The sequence below is a fragment of the Moschus berezovskii genome, chromosome X, assembly GCF_049115385.1.
Source record: "Moschus berezovskii isolate FMDL1 chromosome X, NW_MosBer_1.0, whole genome shotgun sequence".
Classification (NCBI taxonomy): Eukaryota; Metazoa; Chordata; class Mammalia; order Artiodactyla; family Moschidae; genus Moschus; species Moschus berezovskii.
The window spans coordinates 148,477,857-148,500,452 of record NC_142488.1 but is presented as its reverse complement, the minus strand read 5'-3'; the positions used below and the strand labels follow the sequence as shown (position 1 = coordinate 148,500,452).

The window sequence follows — 22,596 nt, the reverse complement described above, 5'->3', positions numbered from 1 at the left end:
ACTGGAGGCTGCACACTGTGGGAGAAACAGACTTCAAAGAAAAAGTCCAGCCAAGTCACTACACAAGTAAATGACAAACCCTGGGAATTGGGAAACAGAGCCCAGAGTTGCTACATTATCTAAACTGTCCAATTTAAAAAAATATATGAGAGATGAAAAGAAACAGTAAAGTGTGATCCAGACACAGGAAAAAGAACAGACATTAGACATTTGGGGAAGGGGGAGCTCAGCTGTTTCACTTAACAAGAGAATGAAATTAGAAATCAGTAACAGAAGAAAAACTTATAAGATGAAGTAAAAGCAGTGTGCAGAAGGAAATTTATAGCAGCAAACACCTACATTAAAGAGAAGAAAATGTTATAGACTGAACTGTGTCCCTACAAATTCATATAATGAAGCCCTAAGATGGGGAAACAGTGGAAACAGTGTCAGACTTTATTTTTTTGGGCTCCAAAATCACTGCGGATGCTGACTGCAGCCATGAAATTAAAAGACGTTTACTCCTTGGAAGGAAAGTTATGACCAACCTAGATAGCATATTAAAAAGCAGAGACATTACTTTGCCAACCAAGGTCCGTCTAGTCAAGGCTATGGTTTTTCCAGTGGTCATGTATGGATGTGAGAGTTGGACTGTGAAGAAAGCTGATCGCCGAAGAATTGATGCTTTTGAACTGTGGTGCTGGAGAAGACTCTTGAGAGTCCCTTGGACTGCAAGGAGATCCAACCAGTCCATTCTGAAGGAGTTCGATCCTGGGTGTTCATTGGAAGGACTGATGCTAAAGCTCAAACTCCAATACTTTGGCCACCTCATGCGACGAGTTGACTCACTGGAAAAGACTCTGATGCTGGGGAGGATTGGGGGCGGGAGGAGAAGCGGACGACAGAGAATGAGATGGCTGGATGGCATCACCGACTCTGTGGACATGAGTTTAAGTGAACTCTGGGAGTTGGTGATGGACAGGGAGGCCTGGTGTGCTGTGATTCATGGAGTCACAAAGAGTCGGTCACGACTGAGCGACTGAATTGAACTGAACCCCTGATTCAGAAATGGGGCTTTTGGGAAATCATTAGGTTTAGATAAGGTCATGCAGGATTATGATGGGATTTATGTCCTTCCAAGAAGAGACACCAGAGAGCTTGTTCCCTGTTTTATTTCCAGCCATCTGAGGACACAGTGATAAGGCACAATCTGCAAGCTAGGAAGACAGTTCCCACCAGAACCCAACCATGCAGGCACCCTGATCTTGGATTGCCAGTCTCCAGAACTGTGAGACAATCACTTTCTGTTGTTTAAGCTACCCAGTCTGTGGTACTTTTTATAGTACTCTAAGTTGACTAAGACAAAAAAATCTCAAATTAATATCCTATCTTTTTACCTTAAGGAACTGGAAAAAGAAGAGCAAACTAAATTCAAAGCTAAAAAGGGGAAGAAGATAATAAACATTAGAGCAAAAAAATATCAGCAAAAAAAACAGAGAAAAATCAATGAAACCAAAAGTAGGTTTGAAAACATCAACAAATCTGACAAATATTTGCATAAACAGACCAGAAAAAAAGAAAATTCTCAAATTACTAAAATAATCACTATCAACTTCACAGAAATGAAAGGGATCCTAAGAGAATACTATGAACAAGAGTATATCAACACATTAGAAAAATGAAATGGATAAATTCCTAGGAAGACACAAACCACCTAAACAGACTCAAGAAGAAATAGACTATCTGAACAGAGCTACAACAAAGAAAGAGATTCAATCCGTAATTCTTAAACTTTGCACAAACAGAAGCACAGGCACAGATGGCTTTAAGGGTGAATTCTACCAAACATTTCAAGAAGAATTAATACCAATTTCCACAAATTCTTATAAAAATAGAAGAGGGAATACTCACAACGTATCTGATGAAATCAGTAACAGTCTAGTATCAAAACCAGATAAAGATATTACAAGAAAATAATGCATCAATATATCTTATGAATATACATAAAAAAGCCCTCAGTAAAGTACTGGTAAAATGAATCCAGAAACGTATAAAAACAATTATAAACCATGATGAAGTAGCATTTGTTTCAGAAATTCAAGGTTACTTTCATATTAAAAAATCAATGATTGCAATGTATTAATAAAATAAAGGACAATACAATATGAACATCTCAACAGATGCAAAAAGCACTTGATAAAATCCAACACCTTTACATGATAACCCAACAAACAAGAAATAGAAGAAAGTTTCCAGAATCTGATGAATGGCATCTATGAAAGAACCACAGCTATCATACATAACTGTGAAAGTCTTCCCAAGATCAGGAATAAGACAAGCATATCCACTGTTGCTGCTTTTATTCAACACTGTACCGGAGGTTCTAGTTAGGGCAATTAGACAGGAGAAAGAAATGAAAATTACCCAGATTGGAAAGGAAGAATTAAAACTCTCTTTTCCAATGGTATAATCCTGTATATATAAAATCATAAGGAACAATTAAGGTAAATGAGTTCAACAAGGTTGTACAATATCAAAATACAAAAACCAACTGTATTGCTAGACAAAAAGCAATGAAAAATCCAAGAATGAAAGAAAAATTCCATTTACAATAGCATTAAAAAATGGGAACAAGGCAAAAAAGATGATGGAAGAGAGATACTATTAAAAAGAATTCTGCTCATCAAAAATGGTAAGAAAGACTTTATTCAAGACTATTGCAACAGGGACTTCCCTGGCAGTTCAGTGGTTAAGAGTCTATGCTTCCAATGACGGTGTGTGGGTTTGATCCCTGGTAGGGCAACTAAGATCCCACATACCATGTGGTGCAGCAAAAAAAAAAAAAACTACTGCAATAGAGGAGAGAGATTGAGCTCAATTCTGAATATAACAAGGAAAAGTGGGGTAATGTCAGCAACATAGTGGCATAAGACATTCCTTCTTTATTCCCTCCTTTTAAGCAACTAATTAAACATCTATCCATGAACAAAAGTCTCTCTGTTAGAATTTTGGGGTCCAGCATCATATGCCAAGGGCCCTGGGAGGATTCTCAACCACCTGTACATTGGTAACAGGCAGACAGACCATCACATGGGCTGTAGAATCAGCAGGACTGGTGATCTGCCCCAACCCCTCTTGGCCAGGGTCGGGTTAGGGAAAATCTGAATAGTGCTGACTTGGGCAGGCACCCAAGGACAAAAGAGAATTTATAGAAGTTCAGCCTTGCTGAGGGAGAGTCCAGCATGCCACTTGAGCAAAACAAAACAAATTTGAGGTTGGATTTCCATGACTGTGGGGAGATGGAATGGAGGAGATCAGGAAAGAAGCAGGTAAGAATATCAAACATTACTAAAGGATATGATTTCTCATGATTGTGTTTAGGACTTCAACAGAAAGTCCACTCACAAGTTTATGGGAAACCCTCACCCCATGATCCCTTCAGCAGTCCCACAGTCACCTGAAATGCCTAGAGTGCAAGACTCACACCTCCCCCCACTCTCCAGCTATCTCCTTATACATACTCCTGAGTTCAGTGGCAAGAAAAAGCTCCAAGAGTGCTCCCAAAGTACCTGACCAGGGTCTATGTGCAAGGGAGAAACCATAAACTTGAGTTGTAGTGCTATCTTCGGCAAAACAAAAGAGATGTTTCTAGCAGACACCCTGGTGAGCTGTAAGACCAGAGTAGACATAAAAGCTTAAAAATTATGCCACAAGAGGGAGCAAGAAGCATGGAACATGGTATGTCAACACAAAGTCAGAGAAAATCCCAGATATAACAGGATTTATGAATAGAATTTCCCACCTGAAGGGAACTAATAAAGATGTGAGGAGATGTCTGATACTTCTTATATGAAAGCAGTGACACAAAACTCCAAGGAACATGAAGAATTAAGAAAACACATGACATCACCAAAAGATAATCACTCACCAATAACCAAATTCAAAGACATGAAATTTTGTGATTTAGTTGATAAAAGAATTCAAAATAGCAGTTTTAAAGAAACCAAAGAGCAGCAAGAAAACACAGGAAGACAATTCAACAAAATAAGGAAAACAGTACATGAACAAAATCTGAAACTTAATGAAGAGATAGAAATCATGCAAAAGAACCAAACAGAAATTCTGGAGCTGAAGAATTCAATGACTGAAATGAAAAACGCAATAGACAGCATCTATCTCAGAACAGACTGAGTGGAAGATAGAACCAACTAGCTAGAAGTTAAAGGATAACAAAGAAAAAATAATGGAAAAGAGTGAAGAAAGCCTATGTGCTCTATAGGATTCCATCAGACATACAAATATTAGAATAGCTGGGGTTCCAGAGGGAAAAGAGAGGGATCAAAGGCAGAAAAGTAGCTGAGAACTTCCCAAACTTGAGGAGAGACTTGGACATCCAAATTCATGATGTTAATCACCCTATTATCTTAATGCAAAAAGACTTTATTAAGATAAATCATAATGATATTGTCAAAAAACAAAGATAAAGAGAAATCCTAAAAGCAGCCAGAGAAAAAGATTGTGACCTGCAAAAGAATCCCCATTAGGTTATCAGCAGTTTTCTCAGCTGAAACCCTACAAGACAGGAGAGAGTAGAATGATACATTCAAAATGTTGAATAAAAAACATTGCCGGCTAAGAACAGTACAGAAAAGTTATCCTTCAGATATGAAGGAGGCATACAGATATTCCCAGACAAACAAAATCTGAGGGATTTCATCACCACCAGACTTGCAATGCAGAAATGCTGAAAGGAAAAGATGCTAATTAGTGACATGAAAACATATAAAAATATATAACACACTGGTAAAGGTAAATATGCTTATTTAGAAGACTAATTCTGTAATATGATGGTATGTTAAAAACTATAGTATAAAAGTTAAAGCAAAAGAGTATTAAAATAACTACAGCTACTATAATTTGTTAATGAATACACAATATAAAAAGAGGCAAAGTGTGATAGCAAAAATATAAGAGGGACAGAAAATGGGTGGAGCTTTTGTATGCAAACTTAAGTTGCTATCAGTTTTAAATGGGCTGCTTTACCTATTAGATTCTTTATTTAAGCCCAAAGGAAGCCATAAAACAAAAATCTATATCAGACTCACAGAAGACAAAGAAAGGGGAAATAGAGGACACTACTACAGAAAATCACCAATTTTTAAAAAGTAAGCAGAAATAGAGGAAAAAAGGAACAATGAAACTATAAAACAGCCAGAAAGCAATGAATTAGATGCAATCAGTAAGTCTTTTCATATCAATAATTAATTGAACTATAAATAGATTGAATTCACCAATCAAAAGACACAGAGTGGTTGGACAGATTAGGAAAAAAAAAAAAAAAGAAGACCCAACTATATACTGCCTCCAAAAGACTCATTTCAGACTGAGGTATACACACAGACTCAAAGTGAAGGAATGCGAAAACATATTCCATGCAAGTGGAAACCAAAAGAAAGTGGGGATAATTATACTTGCTGCTGCTGCTGCTGCTAAGTCACGTCAGTCATGTCTGACTCTGTGTGACCCCATAGACGGAAGCCCACCAGGCTCCCCCGTCCCTGGGATTCTCCAGGCAAGAACACTGGAGTGGGTTGCCATTTCCTTCTCCAATGTGTGAAAGTGAAAAGTGAAAGTGAAGTCGCTCAGTCGTGTCCGACCCTTAGCGACTGCACGGACTGCAGCCTACCAGGCACCTCTATACTTAGTATCACACAAAATAAGACTGCACGTGGAATTCTCTAGTCCAGAATACTGGAGTGGATAGCCTTTCCCTTCTCCAGGGGATCTTCCCAACCCAGGGATCGAACCCAGGTCTCCCACTTTGCAGAGTCTTTACCAGCTGAGCCACAAGGGAAGCCCCCAAAAATGGTATCAAGAGATAAATAAGGTCATTATAAAATAATAAAGTGGTCAATTCATTAAGAAGATATAACAATCATAATGATATGCTCACACAACATCAGAGAACCTAATTATCTTCGGCTAATATTGAAAGATCTGAATGGAGAAACAGACAATACAATAATATTGGGGACTTCAATACCCCACCTTCAGCAATGAAGAGGTCATCCAGACAGAAAATCAAACATACATTAGACCAAGTGAACCTAACAGACATGTAAGAAACATTCCATCCAACAGCAGCAGAACAAACATTCTTCTCAAGTGTACACAGAACATTCTCCAGGATAGACTACATGATATGATACAAAACAAGTCTTAACTAATTTAAGAAGATTGAACCATACTATCTTTTCTGTCCACAATGGCATGAAACTAGAAAACAGCACTAAAAGGAAAGCTAGAAAATCTTCAAATATGTGGAACCTAAATAACACTCCTAAACAATCAATGGGTCAAAAAATAAATCAGGATGGAAATTTAAAAAAAAAAAACTTCAAACAACTAAAAATGGAAGACAACACAATAAAACCTATAGGATGGTGCAAAAACAGTCTGAAAGGGAAATTTATAGTGATAAATGAATATATTAAGAAATTAGAAAGCTTTCAAATAAGCAACTACACTTTACAATTCAAGGAATTAGAAAAAGAACAAAGTAAGCCCCAAATTAGCATAAGAAAGGAAATAACAAAACTTATGGTGGAAATTAACTGAAATACAGGCCAAAAAATGCAACAGAAAATACCAAGAAAACTATGAGCTGGTTTTCTGAAAAGATAAACAAAATTGACAAAGCTTTGGCTAGACTAAGAGGACCCACATAAATAAAACCAGAAATAAAAGAAAAGATATCACAATAGATAGCTCAGAAATACAAAGAATCATTAGAGACTACTACGAATAGTTATAGGCCAACAAACTGGATAACCTAGAAGAAATGAATACATTCCTAGAAATATACAGCCTACCAAGACTGAATCAGAAAGAAATAAACTATGAACATTCTAATAATGAATAAGGAGACTGAAAGTGAAAGTCGCTCAGTCATGTCCACCTCTTTCTGACCCCATGGACTATACAGTCCATGGAATTCTACAGGCCAGAGTACCGGAGTGGGTAGCCTTTCCCTTCTCCAGGAGATCTTCCCAACCCAGGGATTGAACCCAGGTCTCCTGCATTGCAGGCGGATTCTTTACCAGCTGAGCCACAAGGGAATCCCAAGAACACTGGAGTGGGTAGCCTATCCCTTCTCCAGGGGATCTTCCCAACCCAGGAATTGAACCAGGGTCTCCTAAGGAGACTGAATCAGTAATCAAAATCCCAGTACCAAACAGCTTCACTGGTGAATTCTATCAAATATTTAAAGAAAAATGAATGGCAATTCATCTCAAACTCTTTGAAAAAACTTGAAAGGGAACACTCACAAACTCATTTTACAAGGCCAGCACTACCCTGATACCAAAGACAGATAGGGACACTATGAGAAAAGGAAACTAAACCAATACTCTTGATGAATACAGGTACAAAAATTCTAAAAAAAACATAATACCAAATTGAATTTGACAACACACCAAAACAATCACCATGACTAGGTGGGATTTATCCCTAGGAAGGAAGGATAGTTCAATTACAAAGGTAGTTCAACATATACAAGACAATACATGTGATATACCATGTTAATAGAATGAAAACTATTCATCTCAAAAGACGCAGAAAATACAACTGACAAAATACAGCATAATTTTATGACAAAAACTCTCAACAACTTGAATATTGAAAGAACTTACTTCAATATAATAAAGGCCATATATGTCAGACCCAGAGCTTAACACCATACTCAATGGTGAAAGACTAAAAGCCTTTCCTCTAATATCAGAAACAAGACAAGAGTGCCCACTTTCATCACTGTTATTCATAAAGTACTAGAAATCGTAGCTAGAGCAATCAGACAAGACAAAGAAATTAAAAGCATCCAAAATGAAAAGAAGAAGTAAAACTGCCATTATTTAAGATAATATATTATACATCGAACATCTCAAAGATTCAACTAGAAAACCTGTTAAACTAATCCATGAATTCAGTCAGGTTGCAGGATGTAAAATCAACATACACAAGCCAGTTGTTTCTATATAACAACAAAATATCAAAAAAGTAATAAAACTATCCCAATCACAATAATATAAAATAATAAAATATTTAGGAATAATTTTAACCAAGGAAGTAGGAGGCGGTCCTAAGATGGGAAAGGAATAGGACAGGAAGATCAATTTCTCCCCCACAAATTCATCAAAAGAACATTTGAACGCCAAGGAAATTCCACAAAACAACTGAATGCCGGCAGAGGACATCAGCACCCAGAAAGGCAGCCCACTGTCTTCGAAAGGAGGTAGGACAAAATATAAAAGATAAAAAGAGAGACAAACAGGTAAGGACGGAGATCCATCCGAGGAAGGGAGTCTGAAAAAAGAAGTTTCCATACACCAGGAAACACTCTCCGGCGGTACTGTGACAACCCTTGGAACCTCAGAAGGCAACATAACTGGGAGGAAAAATAAATAAATAATTAAAACCCACAGATTATGTGCCTAACAGCAACTCACAATAGAGCAGCACCCCAGATGCTCGCAACCCCCACTAGCAATTGGGGGCTGGACAGGGAGGCACGGGCTGCATTGCTTAGGGACTGTGCCTGAATGCCCCATGGGCAATCTGAGGGATCTAGCTTGAGAAACCAACCCAGACTGTGGGACAGCTATCCAGTGAAAAGCCCAAACCTGAGACACCGCCAGGCCCACTCAAAGAACAAAGGACTAAGCAGAGCTAGCTGGCTGCGGACTGGTCCATGTCCCACCGGAGAAAGGCAGGCAAGGGCAGCCAGAGCCAGAAGGGGTCAATTGCGGCCCCAGAAAGGCATCCTATACCAAAATGCAAACAGACTTCATTGCTAACCAAGACTTCCTGGGATTCTGGACTGTCAACATCCGCCGGGAAGGTCAAAGCCAGAGATCAGCTCCCCAAAAGAGACACACATCACACCCAGAAAACCGAGCAGCTGGGATGGGGGATGGGATAAGACGCAGCCTTCAACTGGGGGTGACTACTTGTGCCAAGCACCTGGTCACCTGAGCTACTTGGACTTGGGACGGGCAAAAAATGCAGGCCAAACCAAGTCTGCGCCTTTCTGGACTACCCAAGAACCTGAACCTGAGCGGCTTAGACCTAGGGAGTTCATGCAACCCAGGGCCTGCATCAGACAGTTCCCGGCAGAGTAAACTAGAGCCTGAGCAGTGCAGACTGGGAAAGCACACACACTGTGAGTAGGGGCAAACCCAATGTGGCTAAATCACTGTGAGCACACACCAGTGATATTTGTGTGCAGTGTTCCTCCATCCCCACAGCACGACTGAACAAGTGAGCCTAAAAAAAGGGACCACCACCGCCCACCTTGTGTCAGGGCGGAAATCAGACACTGATGATACCAGCAAACAGAAGAAGCTAAAATAAACAGAGGGAAATGCTTTGGAAATGACCGGTGCAATAGATTAAAACCCGATAGCACCAACTACATAGGAAGGGGTATATAGACCCTTGAGAAGTACAAGTGGGACCAAGGAACTATCTGAAAATGAACTGACCCCACATTGTCCGCAACAGCTCCAGAGTTGTGACTTTTTTTTTTAATATTGCATTTTTGAAAATCTAATCTCTACTCTAGATTTTTAATCTTTGTTTTTTGGTATTTGTTATCAACTTTGTACCTTTAAGAACCCAATCTTCAGTACCCATTTTTACTTGGGAGTGAGATCACTGGCCTGATTGCTCTCTCCCCGTTTTGACTCTCCTTCTTCTCCACTAGGTCACCTCTATCTCCCCCCTCCCCCTTTTCTTCTCTACTCAACTCTGTGAATCTCTTTGTGTATTCCAGACTGTGGAGAACACTTAGGGAACGGATTATTGGCTGGATCTGTCTCTCTCCTTTTGATTCCCCCTTTGATCCTCCTGGCCACCTCTGTCTCCTTCCTCCTTCTTCTCTTCTCTGTGTAACTCTGTGAACATCTCTGAGGGGTCCAGACTGTGGAGAGCAAAAGGAAGTGATTACTGGCTAGCTTGCCCTCTCCCCTGTTGATTCCCCCTCTTTTCCTCCTAGTCACCTCTATCTCCCTCCTCCCTCTTCTCTTCTCCATGTAACTCTGTGTACCTTTCCGAGTGTCCCTCCCTGTGGATAAACTTTTCATCATTAACCTAGATGTTTTATCATCGGTGCTGTATAGATGGAGAAGTCTTGAGGCTATTGTAAGAATAAGACTGAAAACCACAGGCAGGGTCTTAAGTCCAAATCCTGAGAACACCAGAGAACTCCTGACTCCAGGGAACATTAATCGATAGGAGCTCATCAAACGCCTCCATACCTACACTGAAACCAAGCATCAGCCAAGGGTCAACAAGTTCCAGAGCAACACATACCATGCAAATTCTCCAGCAACACAGGAACATACCCAGAGCCTCAACATACAGGCTGGCCAAAGTCACACCAAACCCACTGACATCTCAAAACTCATTACTGGACACTTCATTGCACTCCAGAGAGAAGAAATTCAGCTCCACCCACCAGAACACTGACACAAGCTTCCCTAACCAGGAAACCTTCACAAGCCACCTGTCCAACCCCACACACAGCGAGGAACCTCCACAATAAAGATGAACCACAAACTGCCAGAATACAGAAAGGCCACCCCAAACACAGCAATATAAACAAGATGAAAAGGCAGAGAAATACTCAGCAGGTAAACGAACAGGATAAATGCCCACCAAACCAAACAAAAGAGGAAGAGATAGGGAATCTACCTGATAAAGAATAGCGAATAATGATAGTGAAAATTATCCAAAATCTTGAAAACAAACTGGAGTTACAGATAAATAGCCTGGAGACAAGGATTGAGAAGATGCAAGAAAGGTTTAACAAGGACCTAGAAGAAATAAAAAAGGGTCAATATATAATGTATAATGCAATAAATAAGATCAAATACACTCTGGAGGGAACCAACAGTAGAATAACAGAGGCAGAAGATAGGATAAGTGAGGTAGAAGATAGAATGGTAGAAACAAATGAAACAGAGAGGAAAAAAGAAAAACGAATTAACAGAAATGAGGACAACCTCAGAGACCTCTAGGACAATGTAAAACACCACAACATGCGGATCATAGGAGTCCCAGAGAAGAAGACAAAATGAAAGACCATGAAAAAATACTTGAGGAGATAATAATTGAAAACCTCCCAAAAATGGCGAAGGAAACAATCACCCAAGTCCAAGAAACCCAGAGAGTCACAAACAGGATAAACCCAAGGCAAAACACCCCAAGACACATATTAATCAAATTAACAAAGACCAAACACAAAGAACAAAACACCCCAAGACACATATTAATCAAATTAACAAAGACCAAACACAAAGAACAAAGCAAGGGAAAACAACAAATAACACACAAGGGGATTCCCATAAGGATAACAGTTGATCTTTCAACAGAAACTCTTCAGGCCAGGAGGGAATGGCAAGACATACTTAAAGTGATGAAAGAAAGTAACCTACAGCCCAGATTACTATACCCAGCAAGGATCTCATTCAAATATGAAGGAGAAATCAAAAGCTTTACAGGCAAGCAAAACTTCAGAGAATGCAGCACCACCAAATGAGCTTTTCAACAAATGCTAAAGTATCTTCTCTACACAGAAACACAGAAAGGGTGTATAAACTCGAACCCCAAACAATAAAGTAAATGGCAACGGGATCACATTATTAATAATTTCCTTAAATGTAAATGGGTTGAATGCCCCAACCAAAAGACAAAGACTGGCTGAATGGATACAAAAACAAGACCCTTATATATGTTGTCTACAAGAAAACCACCTCAAAACGAGGGACACATACAGATTGAAAGCAAAGGGCTGGAAAAAGATATTCCATGCAAATAGAGACCAAAAGAAAGCAGGGGTAGCAATACTCATATCAGATAAAATACACTTTAAAACAAAGGCTGTGAAAAGAGATAAAGATGGATAATGATCAAAGGATCAATCCAAGATGATATAATGGTTATAAATATACATGCACTCAACAAAGGAGCACCGCAATATGTAAGACAAATGTTAACAAGTATGAAAGGGGAAATTACCAATAACACAATAATAATGGGAGGCCTTAATACCCCACTCACACCTATCGATTGATCAACTAAACTGAAAATTAACAAGGAAACACAAACTTTCAATGAAACAATAGACCAGTTAGACCTAATTGTTAGCTATACGACATTTCACCCCAAAACAACGAATTTCACCTTTTTCCCAAGCACACACGGAACCTTCTCCAGGATAGATCACATCCTGGGCCATAAATCTAGCCTTGGTAAATTCAAAAAAAATTAAATCATTCCAAGCATCTTTTCCGACCACAATGCAGTAATATTAGATGTCGATTACAGGAGAAAAACTATTCAAAATGCCAACATATGGAGGCTGAACAACATGCTGCTGAATAACCAACAAATCATAGAAGAAATCAAAAAAGAAATCAAAATATGCATAGAAATGAATGAAAATGAAAACACAACAATCCAAAACGTAGGGACACTGTAAAAGCAGTGCTAAGGGGAAGGTTCATAGCAATACAGGCTTACCTCAAGAACAAGGAAAAAGTCAACTAAATAACCTAACTCTATACCTAAAGCAACTAGAAAAGGAAGAAATGGAGAACCCCAGGGTTAGTACAAAAAAGAAATCTTAAAATTTAGGGCAGAAATTAATGCAAAACAAACTAAAGAGAACTGGTTCTTTGAGAAGATAAATAAAATTGACAAACCATTAGCCAGACTCATCAAGAAACAAAGGGAGAAAAACCAAATCAATAAAATTAGAAATTAGAAAATTAGACAAAATTAGAAAACGGAGAGATCACAACAGACAACACAGAAATACAAAGGATAATAAGAGACTATTATCAGCAAATATATGCAAATAAAACGTACAACTTGGAAGAAATGGACAAATTCTTAGAAAAGAATAACTTTCTAAAACTGAACCAGGAAAAAATAGAAATTCTTAATAGACCCATTACAAGCACGGAAATTGAAACTGTAATCAGAAATCTTCCAGCAAACAAAAGCCCAGGTCCAGACGGCTTCACAGCTGAATTCTACCAAAAATTTAGAGAAGAGCTAAACACCTATGCTACTCAAACTCTTCCAGAAAATTGCAGAGGATGGTAAACTTCCCAATTCATTCTATGAGGCCACCATCACCCTAATACCAAAACCTGACAAAGATGCCACAAAGAAAGAAAACTACAGGCCATTATCACTGATGAACATACATGCAAAACTCCTTAACAAAATTCTAGCAAACAGAATCCAACAACACATTAAAACGATCATACATCATGACCAAGTGGGATTTATCCCAGGGATGCAAGAATTCTTCAATATCCACAAATTAATCAATGTAATACACCATATGAATAAATTGAAAAATAAAAACCATATGATTATCTCAATATGTGTAGAGAAAGGCTTTGACAAAATTCAACATCCACTTATGATAAAAAAAAAAAACCCTCCAGAAAGCAGGAATAGAAGGAACATATCTCAACATAATAAAAGCTATATATGACAAACAGCAAAAATCATCCTCAATGGTGAAAAATTGAAAGCATTTCCCCTAAAGGCAGGAAAAAGACAAGGATGCCCACTCTCACCACTACTATTCAACATAGTTTTGGGAGTTTTGACCATGGCAATCAGAGCAGAAAAAGACATAAAAGGAATCCAGATTGGAAAAGAAGTAAAACTCTCACTGTTTGCAGATGACATGATCCTCTACATAGAAAATCCTAAAGACTCCACCAGAAAATTACTATAGCTAATCAATGAATACAGTAAAGTTGCAGGATATAAAATCAACACATAGAAATCCCTTGCATTCCTATACACTAACAATGAGAAAACAGAAAGAGAAATTAAGGAAACAATTCCATTCACCATTGAAACGAAAACACCCGGGGCAGATTCGTGTCAATGTAGGACAAAACCAACCAATATATTAATGTAAGGTAATTTGCCTCCAATAAAGTAAAATAAATAAATAATTCATATCCTAAAAAAAATAAATAAAATACTTAGGAATATATCTACTTAAAGAAACAAAAGACCTATATATAGAAAACTATAAAACACTGGTGAAAGAAATCAAAGAAGACACAAATAGATGGAGAAATCTACCGAGGTCATAGATTGGAAGAATCAATATAGTGAAAATGAGTATATGACCCAAAGCAATCTATAGATTCAATGCAATCCCTATCAAGCTACCAATGATATTTTTCAAAGAGCTAGAACAAATAATTTCACAATTTGTATGGAAATACAAAAAACCTCGAATAGCCAAAGCAATCTTGAGAAAGAAGAATGGAACTAGAGGAATCAAGCTGTCTGACTTCAGGCTCGACTACAAAGCCATAGTCATCAAGACAGTATGGTACTGGCATAAAGACAGAAATATAGATCAATGGAACAAAATAGAAAGCCCAGGGATAAATCCATGCACCTATGGACACCCTATCTTTGACAAAGGAGGCAAGAATATAAAATGGAGAAAAGACAATCTCTTTAACAAGTGATGCTGGAAAAACTGGTCAACCACTTGTAAACGAATGAAACTAGAACACTCCCTAACACCATACACAAAAATAAACTCAAAATGGATTAAAGATCTAAACATAAGATCACAAACTATAAAACTCCTAGAGGAAAACATAGGCAAAACACTCTGTGACATAAACCACAGCAGGATCCTCTATGACCGACCTCCCAGAATATTGGAAATAAAAGCAAAAATAAACAAATGGGACCTAATTAAAATTAAAAGCTTCTGCACAGCAAAGGAAACTATAAGCAAGGTGAAAACACAGCCTTCAGAATGGGAGAAAATAATAGCAAAAGAAGTAACTGACAAAGAATTAATCTCCAAAATATACAAGCAGCTCCTGCAGCTCAATTCCAGAAAAATAAACGACCCAATCAAAAACTGGGCCAACGAACTAAACAGACATTTCTCCAAAGAAGACATACAGATGGCTAACAAACACATGAAAAGATGCTCAACATCACTCATTATCAGAAAAATGCAAATCAAAACCACAATGAGGGACGATTTCACGTCAGTCAGAATGGCTGCTATCCAAAAGTCTACAAGCAATAAATGCTGGAAAGGGTGTGGAGGAAAGGGAACCCTCTTACATTGTTGGTGGGAATGGAAACTAGTACAGCCACTATGGAGAACAGTGTGGAGGTTCCTTAAAAAAACTGAAATAGTACTGCCATATGACCCAGCAATCCCAATGCTGGGCATACACACTGAGGAAACCAGAACTGAGACACGTGTACCCCAATGTTCATTGCAGCACTGTTTATAATAGCCAGGACATGGAAGCAACCTAGATGTTCATCAGCAGACAAATGAATAAGAAAGCTGTGGTACATATACACAATGGAACATTACTCAGCCTTTAAAGAGAATACATTTGAATCAGTTCTAATGAGGTGGATGAAACTGGAGCTTATTATACAGAGTGAAGTAAGACAGAAAAAGAAACACCAATATAGTATACTAACACATATATATGGAATTTAGAAAGAAGGTAGCTATAACCCTGTATACGAGACAGCCAAAGAGACACAGATGTATAGAACAGTCTTTTGGACTCTGTGAGAGAAGGCAAGGGAGGGATGATTTGGGAGAATGGCATTGAAACATGTAAATTATCACATGTGAAACAAATCGTCAGTCTAGGTTTGATGCATGATACAGGGTGCTCGGGGCTCGTGCAGTAGGATGCCCCAGAGGGATGGCATGGGGAGGGAGGTCGGGGGTGTTTCAGGATGGGGAACACATGTACACCCATGGTGGATTCATGTCAATGTATGGCAAAACCAATACAATATTGTAAAGTAAATAAATAAATTTTAAAAACTGAAAAAAAAATCCAGTTTAAACAAATTAAAAAAAAAAACCAAGGAAGTAAAGCTCTGTATGCTACAAGACTTTGATGAAAATAATTAAAGAAGATACAAACAAATGGATATATATCCTATGTCCATGGATCAGAAAATTAATAGCTAAAATGTACATATTAGCCAAAGTCACCAACGGATTCAATACAATCTCCATCAAAATTCTACTAGCATTTTTTTACAGAAATAGAAAAAAAAATTCCTAAAATGTGTACAGAACCAAAAACGATCCCAAATAGACAATGAAATCCTGAGAAAGAAGAACAAGGGCAGAGGCATTACACTTCCAGATTGCAAGCTATACTAATAAAGCTATAAAATAGTAATACTGGGAAAAAAAATAGATACATGGACCAAAGGAACAAAATTGAAAGACCAGAAATAAACTCTCATGCATATGGTCAACTAAGATTTGACAAGAGAATCAAGAATACTCAATGCGGAAAAGGATAACCTCTTCAAAGAATGGTGTTCAGAAAACCACATGGATAACCACATGCAGAAACTGGAAATTGCACTACAATATACATCACTAAGAAATTAATTTGAGTGGATAAAAGACTTAAACATAAGACCTGAAGCCAATACACACCTAGAAGAAAATATAGGAAGAAAATTCTTGACACTGGTCTTTGCAATGATACTTAGGATACCAAAAGCACAAGCAATGAAAGCAAAATCCGTAAGTTTGACTACGTCAAACTAAAAAGCTGCTGGATAGGAAAAGTAAAAATCAACAAAATGAAAAGGTAACCTACAGAATGGGATAAAACATTTACAAACCATATACTGGATAAAGGTTTGAAGTGAAGTGAAGTCGCTCAGTCGTGTCTGACTCTTTGCAACCCCGTGGACTGTAGCCTACCAGGCTCCTCCGTCCATGGGATTCTCCAGGCAAGAGTACTGGAGTGGGTTGCCATTTCCTTCTCCAGGAATCTTTCCAACCCAGGGATTGAACCCAGGTCTCCTGCATTGGAGGCAGACGCTTTAACCTCTGAGCCACCAGGGAAGCATCCAAAATATGTAAGGAATTAATTCAACTCAATAACAAAAAAAAAATCTGATTTAAAAATAGGCAGAGGACCTGAATAGAATTTTTCCAAAGAAGATATACAAATGGCCAGCTGCTGCTGCTACTAAGTCACTTCAGTCGTGTCCGACTCTGTGCAACCCCATAGACGGCAGCCCACCAGGCTCCCCCGTTCCTGGGATTCTCCAGGCAAGAAAATTGGAGTGAGTTTCCACCTCCTTCCCCAATGCATGAAAGTGAAAAGTGAAAGTGAAGTCGCTCAGTCGCCAGCCGGTACATTAAAAATGCTCAACATCACAAATCAACAGGAACATGCAAATAAAAACCACAATGAGATATCAACCTTATACCAATTAGAATGGCTAACAACAAGAAGATAAGACATAAGTATTGATGAGCATATGGAGTAAAGGGAAGCCTTACACACTGCTGGTGGATATGTAAATTGGTTCAGTCACTATAAAAAACAGCATGGAGTTTCCTTAAGAAATTAAAACTATAACTAACACATATATCTAGCAACTGCATTTCTGGGTATCTATCTAAAGGAAATGAAAGCAGGATATTGAAAGGATATCTGTATTCCCATGTTTAGTGAAGCATTATTCACAACAGTCTACATATGTAAATGAACTAAGTGCCCATCAATGGATGAATAGATAAAGAAGGCATGGTGCATATATATAATGGAATATTACTGAGCCATGAGAAAGATGGAAGACCTGTCATTTGCAACAGGGATGAATCTTGAGGGCACCATGCTTAGTGAGATAAGTTAGTCAAAGAAAGAAAAATATTGTATGATGTTACTCATATGTGGAACCTAAAAATGTAAACCTTGTTGAACCAGAATGGTGAGTACCAAGACTGAGGGGAAAGGAACTGGAGAGATGCTGTGAAAGGGTATAAATTTGCAACTAGAAGATTAATAAGTTCTGGACATCTAGTGTACAGCATACTAATCATCATCAATAATACTGTATTATATACTTCAAAATCGCTAAGGCCATATTTTATATAACTCCATTTATATGAAATGTCAAGAACAGGCAAATACATGTACACAGAAAGGAGATTAATTGCTGCTTAGGTCTGGAGGTTGAAGAGAAAAGAGAAGTGACTGTAAATGGGTACAGGATTTCTTTTGGGGATAATGAAAATGTTCTAAAATTGATCGTGATGATTGTCACACAACTCTGTGCATATAGTAAAAACAGTTGGATTGTATAGTTTAAAAGGATGAATTGTATGGTATGTGAATTGCATTTCAATAAAGCTGCTAAAAACGCAAAGGGAGATTAGATATGTTTTTCCTACATTTTAAATTTGCTATTTCTATAATTCTAAAAATGAGTCATTTAAGAGGAGTTGATTAAAGAGGTTCATTTTCTGGGAATATTACACATCTGCAATAAATAATATTTCAGCAGTTGGCTGCTTCCACTTTCAAGCAAATAAATATATTTGGTGACCAAAAAGAGAGAAAAATATTAGTAGTTTTTCACTAGGCTCTCTAGTCTGCATCTAGACATACAATCAAAATTAATATCAATGAAAGAAAATCCCTTCAAATAACCAAGAGACATACACATTAAGAAATGTAAAAATGTTTCTGCCTTTTGTTTATTAATCCCATTTCTGGGAATTAATCTCAACAAAATAAGAAAAAATAAGCATGATGCTCAGTTGTTAAGTTGTGTCTGACTCTTTGCAACCTCATGGACTGTAGCCTACCAGGTTCCTCTGTCTATGGGATTTGCCAGGCAAGAATACTGAAGTGGGTTTCCATTCCTCCTCCAGGGGATCTTCCCAACCCAGGGATTGAACCCCTGTCTCCTGAACTTACTGCATTTACAGGCAGATTCTTTACCCCTGTGCCACCTGAGAAGCCCAAGAAAAAATAAAAGGCATAAAAATATTTATAACAGTACTGTTACTATAACAGAAACCTCTAAATCAGTGCTACATAACAGTGTCTGCTACTGCTCAACTAAGTCTCCAAACACACTGTTCAGTCGAAATGATGATTTCATAGCAAGATGTTCTCAATGAAGGAAGCACAGCATTGACTTATATTCTGGAGCAAGCTCCTTAAATTCTGAGTAATACTGCTCTAAATAACCAAAATGTCCAACACAAGGACAGAATTGGCAAACTGTGATATAACTCAAAAAAATACTGTACAAGCATAAAACAGACTAACAACTAATAATAATTGAGTTCTTACTATGTGCCAAGAACTGTACAAAGTATTTTATATATATATTACCTTTTTTATCCTGGTAAACTTAGGTTTTATTATCTCCATTTTTTTGCAGATAAAGGTCAGAGAGGTTAGAGGATTGATGAAAGCCTACCAGAAGGTAGGAAGTGAAATAAGGATTCAAACTCAGGCATATATGACTCCAAATCTTGATTACTATATTATACTGCCTCCATAAAACTGAATATAAAATATGACTTTCAACTATGTAAACATATGAATAAAAATTTAAAGTAAAGTAAATGGAAATAAACTTTAGGATGGTGAGACAGTAAATTTTTTAAAACATCTTTTCATTACTTTTAAGTGTTCTAATAGTAAGTGTAAAAGTAACTTAAATAGTAAATTCAAATTTTCACCCTGAAGGGTGTTAGCTGATTTCTATTGAGAAAGATCTGCTTTTAATACCAGGTGGGTCCTGAGACAGCAGGCAGCCCATCTGTCTGATAAAACATCAATCAAAACAGGAGTTATCTGCTGACTTTTCCTTAACTCTGCCCTCCCAAGTGGCCCTCGGAAGCCTGGTGAACTCAAAACTCCTATTCAGTTCACTCAGCTAAAACTCATCATGATCCCAGCTTTTCCAGCTAAAAATCAGTGGACCTGGTTTCAAAGAATCATGTAAGTAGAGGTTTCACGTAGATGCTGGTTGTGCTTCTATTTGTTCTACGCTGTGACATTAGCATTGTTGCTTGGTGGTGTTTTCATCACTTTGTTCTCTGATCATCCACCTTTCGCCCTTGCAATGACAATGACTGTTACTCGCATGGTGTTTTTCATCCTCACTGGATTGATGTACTTGTGTGAAGCAAACAAGGTATCAGCTTTCATACAAGAAAAACTTTCAAAGAGAATCGCTCGGGATCCTTGTAAGGCTTTAGAAATGAAAAAAACCAATGGTTGCCACCTGACTGTAATATCTTAAACCTGAAAATCCTTGGGACTTAGATATTTTAATGATTTAAATAGAAATAAACTCTGGCTTTAAAAAAATAAATAGTAAATTCAAAATTATAAGTGGACATTTATAAAATGACATTGAAGGTAAACATTTTATAAAGCATTTATGTACTAATTTTTGTTCAATTTTATAAAAGAATTTATTGTATGTAAGACACTCCTCTTACAAGATACATTTAAGAGTGGTTCTATAACTTGAGTATGCATTAGAATCCTTTGGAGGGCTTGTGAAAACACAGATTTCCCACTCTAAGAGTTTCTGATTCAGTTAGCTAGGGGTGGGGCCTGAAAATTTGCATTTCCAACAGGTTCCCAGAGGATGGGATTAATTTCTGGGTTGTCTTTGGCCAGTCATTCTGACTCAGAGTCCTTCCCGGTGGTGCATGCATTGCTCAGCTGAGATGGATGCCAGCGAGAACGATTCTAGGAGGTGGCTGGACACATGCTGTCACCTTTCCCGAACTCTTCCAGCTGGTGGTGGCTTATTAGTTCCGTGTTCCTTACCAGGACCTCCTGTTGTAAAACAACTTATGCAAACAGTTACTATGGTGCCTGGCCAGGGTGGGCAGTTTCAGTCAGTGTGCTTCCCCTAACAGAAAGGAAGTGGGAAGATGGTGGCCAGTAGTAGAGTCCAGCCACGAGGAGCAGAGGGAGAGAGACGAGATGGCACTGGAGGCAGAGCCTGAGACAAAAAAAATCCAAGCAAAAGCCTGAAGCTTTGGGAGCCATTTTATCTTCCACTGTCCGCCTCAATTCATTTAAAAATTTTATTTTAGAGAGGCAATTTTAGGGAGACTCTTGATAATCTTGGGAAGCCCCAAAATACCAAATGAAATAAGCATTCCACTCAGGTCTGGAAAATTTTTAGCTACTGTAATTAAATCCGGCTTTAAGGAAATTAAGTTTGAGATTTTCAAAAGTTCCCCATTGGCCACTGGTATTCTAAATTGCCTTTGGGCAAGTAAGTCCATTTAGTTAGAAGGCACATGAGCAAGGAACGAGCTGGAACCCTGTTGGGGGGAGCACCCTCAAAATATTTAGATAACTGGGATCTCAATTCTTAGAGGTTTTTCCCTAGAGTTTAAAAAATGATTTTAAACAGCTCAAACATTTTACTATTCAAACAGCTCAATTCAAACTGCTTGCAAGTTAATCAACATCAATTCTAAGGAAACAGCTTGGTCCTGGAGAAGTCAAGTGAAATGCTTCTTAAAGCCAGTTTCCAGCTGAAAAACCTGGTACATGAAGCCAACAAAGGCCCGTCTAGTCAAAGCTATGGTTTTTCCAGTAGTTACGTATGGATGTGAGAGTTGGACCATAAAGAAGGCAGAGCACCGAAGAATTGATGCTTTTGAACTGTGGTGTTGGAGAAGATTCCTGAGAGTCCCTTGGACGTGAAAGAGTTCCAACCAGTCCATCCTAAAGGAAATCAGTTCTGAATATTCATTGGAAGGACTGATGCTGAAGCTGAAACTCCAATACTTTGGCCACCTAATGCAAAGAACTGAATCAATGGAAAAGACCCTGATGCTGGGAAAGATTGAAGGAGTGAGGAGAAGGGGGCGACAGAAGATAAGATGGTTGGATGGCATCACCGGCTCGAGGGACATGAGTTTGAGTAAGCTCTGGGAGTTAATGACAGACAGGGAAGCCTGGCGTGCTGCAGTCCACGGGGTCACAAAGAGTCAGACATGACTGAGCGATTGAACTGAACTGAACCCAGAGGATGCTGATGCTGCTAGCCCAAGAACTACAATGTGAAAACTGGAGCTAGTAAGAAATTAACATCATCCTAAATCTAAATACCATCATTATAATCAATCAAAAAAATAAACTTGATGTATTTCCTTGGATTATTTTAATGTGCTATATATAGGTTCTTGACAAAACACAGGCCAAAGGAATTTATGTCACAGTTCATTCTTTTGAAGGATGTAACAGTTTTTTGATCTAATTATTTCTTTCAGTCAAGAGCTACAAACTTTATAAGGAGGTCAAAGAGTTATACTCTAAGTATCTATACTGATAATATCAACTATCTGGGTATTTCTAGCCCAAATTGACTGAATTATTTTAAATTGCTGAACTATTTAAGGGTCTTATACATAAGTCTTGCAAGTAAACTAACATATTTATTTTTTAAAAACATCTTTACGGAATTTGTTACAACACTGATTCTGGTTTATGCTTTGGTTTTTTGGTCTCAAGGCATGTGGGATCTCAGCTCCCCAAAGAGGGGTTGAAATCTCATCCACTGCATTGGAAGGAGAAGTCTTAACCACCAGACCTCCAGGGAAGTTCCTAAACTAACCAATTTATAATGAAGAAAGTCATAAATGCTAAAAAGAAACCATTCATACAGCAGGCAGTATTAGAGGTAAGAAATATCCACAAATCA

At 38.1% G+C, this 22,596-nt stretch overlaps 1 protein-coding gene across 3 annotated transcripts in view; it reads right to left on the bottom strand.

Annotated features, from left to right (window-relative positions):
* Nucleotides 1-22,596, bottom strand: part of VAMP7 (vesicle associated membrane protein 7) — a 90,860-nt gene that overhangs the window by 23,409 nt on the left and 44,855 nt on the right. The window lies entirely within an intron of this gene.